Source organism: Macaca mulatta, chromosome 7 (assembly GCF_049350105.2).
Source record: "Macaca mulatta isolate MMU2019108-1 chromosome 7, T2T-MMU8v2.0, whole genome shotgun sequence".
Lineage (NCBI taxonomy): Eukaryota > Metazoa > Chordata > Mammalia > Primates > Cercopithecidae > Macaca > Macaca mulatta.
The window spans coordinates 95,745,852-95,753,414 of NC_133412.1; the positions used below are offsets into that span (position 1 = coordinate 95,745,852).

Below are 7,563 nucleotides of genomic sequence, written 5' to 3' on the forward strand. Positions count from 1 at the left end.
GGCTGTCTGTTTAGTCTGTTGATAGTTTCTTTTGCTGTGCAGAAGCTCTTTAGTTTAATTAGGTCCTACTTGTCAATTTTTGTTTTTGTTGCAATTGCTTTTGAGGACTTAGCAATAAATTCATTCCTAAGGCTGATGTCCAGAATGATGTTTCCTAGGTTTTCTTCTAGAATTGTTATAGTTTAAGCTTTTATATTTAAATATTTAATCCATCTTGAGTTAATTTTTGTACATGGTAAAAGGTAGGAGTCCAGTTTCATTCTTCTGTATATAGCTAGCCAGCTATCCCAGCACCCTTTATTGAATAGGGAGTCTTTTCCCCATTGCTTATTTTTGTCAACTTTGTTGAAGATCAAATGGATGTAGGGGTGTGGCTTTATTTATGGTTTTCTATTCTGCTCCATTGGTCTATGTGTCTGTTTTTGTACTGTACCATGTTTTGCCTTACAGTATATTTTGAAGTCAGGTAATGTGGTGCTGACAGCTTTGTTCCTTTTGCTTAGGATTGTTTTGGCTATTTGGGCCCTTTTTTACTTCCATATGAATTTTAGAATAGCTTTTTCTAGTTCTGTGAGAAAGGACATTGATCAGAATAGCATTGAACCTATAGATTGCTTTGAGTACTGTGGTCATTTTAATGATATTTATCCTTCTAGTCCATGAGTGTGGAATGTTTTGCCATTTGTTTGTGTCATCTATGATTTTTTAGAGCAGTGTTTTGTAGTTCTCCTTGAGACCTTTCGCTTCCTTGGTTAGATGTATTCCTGGGTATTTTATTTTTTGTGTGGCTATTGTAAATGGGATTGTGTTCTGATTTGGTTCTCAGCTTGAACATTATTGGTATATAGAAATGCAAACGATTTTTGTACATTGATTTTGTGTCCTGAAACATTACTGAAGTCATTTATCAGTTCCATTAGCCTTTTGGCAGAGTCTGTAGGGTTTTCTAGGTAGAGAATAATATCATCTGAGGAAAGATAGTTTGACTTCTTTTCCTGTTTGGATGTCTGTTTCTTTCTCTTGCCTAATTGTTCTGTCTAGGATTTCCCAGATTTTTTTTTTTTTTTTTTTTTTTTTTTTTCCTCCTCCGAGATGGAGTCATGCTCTGTCGCCCAGGCTGGAGTGCAGTGGCATGATCTCAGCTCACTGTAACCTCTGCCTCCCAGGTTCAAGAAATTCTTCTGCCTCAGCCTCCCAAGTAGCTGGGATTACAGATGCCCGCTACCACACCCAGCTAATTTTTGTATTTTTAGTGGAGACGGGGTTTCACCATGTTAGCCAGACTGGTTTCAAACTCCTCAGCTTCCCAAAGTGCTGGGATTTGAGATCCACCTGCCTCAGCTTCCCAAAGTGCTGGGATTACAGACGTGACTCACCACACCCACTCCCAGATTTTTTAAATATATAAAAAGATACATATTAAGGAATCATGCTTTCTACCCTGACTGTATCCACCCCAAACTACCATCTGCAACAAGTATTACTTTTATTGGTTTCTGGTACATTCTTCAATTACTTTCAACATATTGCCTTCTTTTTTTCATTTCAAGTTTTAATGAAAGCTTGCATATAAGATTACCTCATATCTGCATCTTCTGTATTGTTTCTTCCTTGTATTTGCCCTTTTCCTTTCCTACTTGGTGAGATTTTCCTTTCCATTCAAGGACCGTTTTGAGGTCTTTGTCCAGTTTTAGCCTATTGATAACCACTTTGCTGGGGTGAATACTTACATGGATGGTTGTGCCATTAGCCTTTTCCTGCTGCACCCATTCAATGTAGATGACATATTTCTTACCGTAAACCTGGACTACTTTGCCAATTTGCTGACCTTTATAGTGTCCTCGTACAACCTGAACTTCATCATCCTTTCAGATGGGCATGGATCAAACATTGTACTTCTGTCTCAGCTCTGTGGAAAGAGAGGAAGACATTATCTTCCTGCAAACATGGGAAGGTTCATTGAAATGCCTTTTGTGGTTCGTTCTTTGGTCAGAAGTCACAAAGGGATTGAATTTCATTTTGGCTGTTCCCACTTCAGTGATGGTCGCAAAAGGGAAGAGCACTTTCAACATATTGGCTTTAATGCATACAGGTGGATACCTTTAGTAAGTAGTTGGATAGATGTTTCTGGGGCTCAAGAGATGTGTTCATTATACACACTGAATCACCAACGCAGGAGTAAGTAATAGTTGAAGATGTAAGCACAGATGAGATCACCAAGAGAGAATGGGAAACTTAAGGACAAAACTGTAGGACACCAGGGATGAATCACGAATACAAGGTAAAAGGGTGAAGACAATAAATTTAAAAGTCTCTTTCCAAGAAGTAAACTATATGCTCCATAGAGAAGCCTATGTTCAGTCACTACTGTTTTCGTGGTGCCTAGCCCAGTGCCTGAAACCTAGTAAGTACGAAATAACCATTTAATAAAGTCCAGCTCTCAAAGAAGAGAGAGAAAGTAAACTTCAGAAGATTCAGGATAAGAGGAGGAATGCTTAAAATGGGAAACTACTTTTCCATATTTATGTGCATGTGAAAAGCAGCAAGAAGAAGAAAGTATTTGAAGGTTCAGCATCTAAGACCACTAAAGAAGGCAGGAAGTGAATGAACTCAGTCCTTGTGATGCCCCTTCCTTATAGCTTCTCTTTGCTTCCCTGGAAATGGAAAGGGTGGTCTATCATTAATAATGAAGTTGCCTAATGTCACAGGACTCATTACTCCAAATATATTTGTTTTTGTTTTTGTTTTTTTGAGACTTGAGACTTTTTGAGTCTTGCTCTGTTGCCCAGGCTGGAGTGCAGTGGTATGATCTCAGCTCACTGGAGCTTTCGTTTCCCGGGTTCAAGTGATTCTCCTGCCTCAGTCTCCCGGGTAGCTGGGATTACAGGCACCTGCCACCACGTCTGGCTAAGTTTTGTATTTTTAGTAGAGACAGGCTTTCGCTAAGTTGGTCAGACTGCTCTCGAACTTCTGAACTCAGGTGATCCGCCTGCCTCAGCCTCCCAAAGTGCTGGGATTACAGGTGTGAGCCATTGCACCTGGCCTATTTGATTGGAATTGGGTAGAAGAGTCCATATGAGGGCATTCCTTGAAAGCCTGACAGTCTCAGGCACACCCTGTGAATTTGCTCCACTTGCTTGTACCAAAATGTTTTCACTACTCATATAGATATTGCTAGGCTTTTCTGCTAAATTTGAAGACCTATATTGGTAAAATATAAAATACAGGTTTAAAAACCTATGTATTACTATGCAGCCATAAAAAAGGATGAGTTTGTGTCCTTTGTAGGGACATGGATGCAGCTGGAAACCATCATTCTTAGCAAACTATCACAAGAACAGAAAACCAAACACCGCATGTTCTCACTCATAGGTGGGAACTGAACAATGAGATCACTTGGACTCGGGAAGGGGGACATCACACACCGGGGCCTATCATGGGGAGGGAGGAGGGGGGAGGGATTGCATTGGGAGTTATACCTGATGTAAATGACGAGTTGATGGGTGCTGATGAGTTGATGGGTGCAGCACAGCAACATGGCACAAGTATACATATGTAACAAACCTGCACGTTATGCACATGTACCCTAGAACTTAAAGTATAATAATAATAATAAATAAATAAATAAATAAAAACCTATGCATTGCTTTATATAAATGCATTTCCTAATACCACTAATGTCATCAATTGACTGCTGAATATTAAAGATGGCTATAAGTTGGAATACAGCTATAGCTATAATTCTGTTCTAGTGTTGTCTACACCAACAAGGCAATGGATAATGTAGGCTCACCTAAGAGACACAAATACATCCTAGCAGTGCTTAGTCAAGTCAATGCATACACTGTATAGCCCAGCTATCCTACTCACATGTACATATCCCAGGAAACTGCCACACATCCATAAGGTACTTGTATAAAGACGCTTGTTGCCGGACATTGTTGGCAATCCAGACGACCATCACCGGGAGAACGGATCAATAAAAGGTGGTGATGCACACTATGGAATAATATGCTGCAATTAGAAACATCAAACTAAAAGTATGCATATCAATAAGTCTTCATAGTACACTACAGAGTAAAAAGAGTAAGAAAAAGAACAGGAACTATATAATAACATTTACATACAATAAAAATATACTTTATATGTTTTACATAGACACATACAAATTCAATTACAGTGACCTCTTATAGGGCAAAAGAATGAGAGCTTGGAATGTGGGTGGAAGGCAATGAATAAATACATACATACAAACATACATGTAAGAGACATAATGGCATGCCATGCCATGCATTGAGGGTGTGTTGATTGTGTGCTGGAGTCAGCTTCTACCAGCTTTTGAGAGCTAATTGTGCACATTTCTTGCCAGGTCTGCATTTAGTAACATCACACTGGTAACTAAAAATCAGCCAGAGTGGGGCGCAGTGGCTCACGCCTGTGATCCCAGCATTTTGGGAGGCCGAGGCAGGCAGGTCACCTGAGGTCAGGAGTTCAAGACCATCCTGGCCAACATGGCGAAACCCCATCTCTACTAAAAATGCAAAAGTTAGCTGGGCGTGGTGGCGGGCACCTGTAATCCCAGCTACTTGGGAAACTGAGGCAGCAGAATCACTTGAACCCGGGAGGCAGATGTTGCAGTGAGCTAAGATTGTACCATTGCACTCTAGCCTGGGCAACAAGAGTGAAACTCAGTCTCGGGAAAACAGTAAGTAAATAAAATTAGCCAGAATGAAAGTATTTACACCATAGAAATCTCAAATGCTACAAATCAAGGCACCTTTTGTTTTCCTGAGGGCCTGTTGGTAAACATTTGCCAGTAAATCACTGCCCCAAAGTCACATTCTTTCTTCTTTACCAGTGATTCTCAGTGTCAAAAAGATGGTGGTGCAGTGATATAGATGACTTGAAAACTTTTGACAGGTGTGGCTAATGCAACAAGCCCCAGCTGAAAACCATTGTTCTATACTAAGCTGCCGTTCGAATACTGCAGTTTGTGTCAATATGGCAAGATATCAAACGCCTTAAAAACTAGTTTCATCTGGACTAGTAATTCCAGTTCTAAGAATTTGTTTTAAGGAAATATCTCAAATATGGAAAATGTTTTATATACAAAGATATTTATCCCAGTCCTACTTTAATAATGACAAATTGGAAACGACCTAAGTGTGAAAAGGGAGTGGTTATGTAAACTAATGATAAATCCAGCATTTAAAATTATATTTATGTGAAATCTTTAATTACATGAAAAACACTTCTATTGCTGGTTTAAATTAAAAAAAGCAGGATAAAAATATATATGTAAATATAGTGTGATACTAATCAGTCACCCAGGGATCTTGTTAAAATACAGCTTCTGATTCAGGAGGACTAAAGTGATGCCTGGGATTCTGCTTTTTTAACAGAAATAATGCCAGTGCTGCTGGTCTACATACCACTTTTTGAGTAGTAAAGGCATGTAGAATACAATCACGCTCATGTAAAAAAAATGCATCAGAAAAATAATCTGATGGAAAATTAAAGTGTTAAAGGTATTGAGTTGGGGTCATGAATGAGGGATTTTAAAATGTATATATTTTACTAGAGTTTCCAAACTTTCTATCTTACAGGATTACTTGCTTCTATAGTGTGGTAAAATGACATTAAAAATAATCTGCTTAGGAGGGCTGGGTGTGGTGGCTCACACCTGTAATCCCAGCACTTTGGGAGGCCCAGGTGGGCAGGTTTCTTGAAGTCAGGAGTTCAAGACCAGCCTGACTAACGTGGTGAAACCCCGTCTCTACTAAAAATACAAAAATCAGCCAGGTGTGGTGGCGCACACCTGTACTCGGGAGGCTGGGGCAGGAGAATTGCTTGAACCCAGGAGGCAGAGTTTGCAGTGAACAGAGATTGTGCCACTGCACTCCAGCCTGGGTGACAGAGTGAGACTCCATCTCAAAAAATAATAATAATAATCTGCTTAGCCAAGTGTGGTGGCTCATGCCTGTAATCCCAACTACTTGGAAGGCTGAGCCAGGAGGATCACTGGAGCCTAGGAGTTCCAAGCTGCAATGACCTATGATTGCACCACTGCACTCCAGCCTAGGTGACAGAGTGAGACCCTGTCTCTAAAATAAAGAAATACGTAAATATAATTTCTAAAATAAAAATATGTATTTATGCTTATGCATGTGTAGGTGCAGGGAATATATGGGAAATCTCTATAACTTCCGTTCAATTACTCTGTGACCCTAAAACTGATCTAAAACATAAATCTATTTTTAAAAACCTGCTTTAATTTTCTCATAAACAGCATTAAAAATTGAATAACCGAGAAATCTTGGTTATTGTCGATGAGCCCAATTGTACAGCCTGCTTGAGATTCAAGCCTACGTATGTTTCATTCTTTTTTCCCACTTTCTTAACGACGTCTTGAACGTGGGTTTCTGATCCTTTTTACCAAATGCTTTTATATTTTTAACCAAAGGAAAAAGACATTTAATTGCAGCTTTTTCATTTTCTTGCATTTTATCCCTCTCTCTTGTGCTGCATCTTCAACCATGTCACAGCCCTGGGAGGGAAGGGGTCCTGCAGGACAGGCCTGGCCGGAGTTCTACATTACTTGTGATGGTTCCTTATATCCCTAGAACAATAAGACTGCCTAGTGTTACGCAGGACTCCCCTATTTTGGATGCATAATTTGATTTTTTTTTTTAATTTTTGTAGAGACAGAGTCTCGCTATGTTGCCAGTGTGGTCTCAAACTCCTGGCCTCCAGTGCTTCCCCCTGCCTCAGCCTCCCAAAGTGCTGGCTTACAGGCATGAGCCACCATGCCTAGCCTGGATTTATTACTTTAACTAAAAGTAGTTGTTATTCTCGATCTGAACAAACAACAGAAAGTTTTGTTTGCAAAGTTGTAGTAAATAACAGCCAAGAGACTTGGAAAGAGGCTGAGTGGGGTTCATTAGACTAACTCTCTGGGGATCCCAAGTCCCATTAAACTAGGGAGATGAATAGATCCCTTAAGAAAACAAAACTGCAACCCAAATCTTCCAGCCCTGATATCACCTTCACAAAAAGATGTTTACTTCAGAAGGAGCTTACTGAAAAATGAAGATTTTGAAACACTCTAGACTCTTCAGACCCTTTGCATTGAATGATGGCTCCAAAGAAGCTATTCTACTCTGAGTGACCAGGGAATGCATCTGCCCACTCAGGAAGCTTTGTAAGAGAACAGGTCTTCTTAGAAAATGCCATCAAATTCATGAGAGATACAGATCTCACACCAACAGCATAGGACCAGCATTTAGAGCCAACAGACAACATTGCAACCTCAGGAAATAACGGTGAGAACCAGTTATCTCCTGCAGTCTTGTGAGCAGTGTGTTTGGAATGGCCTGATTGGGACTCCCGCGGAGGACTGGTAGACACCTGACCCTGGACCTGCCAGGTAATCTCCACCTTAGCACTTCAGGGGCTGGCAGAGCAGCAGTTGCTTCCTCAAACCCTCCTCTTACTGGCACTTGTTTTTATATTTTGTCAGAAGGTCTGGCACATCAAGGGCAGGCACTGGGTGTCATTTGTAAC

At 40.2% G+C, this 7,563-nt stretch overlaps 1 pseudogene; it reads right to left on the minus strand.

Annotated features, from left to right (window-relative positions):
• Positions 1-1,580: 1,580 nt before the first annotated feature.
• LOC100427610 (large ribosomal subunit protein uL24 pseudogene) lies at positions 1,581-2,018 on the minus strand (annotated as a pseudogene).
• Between the last annotated feature and the right edge of the window lie 5,545 nt (positions 2,019-7,563).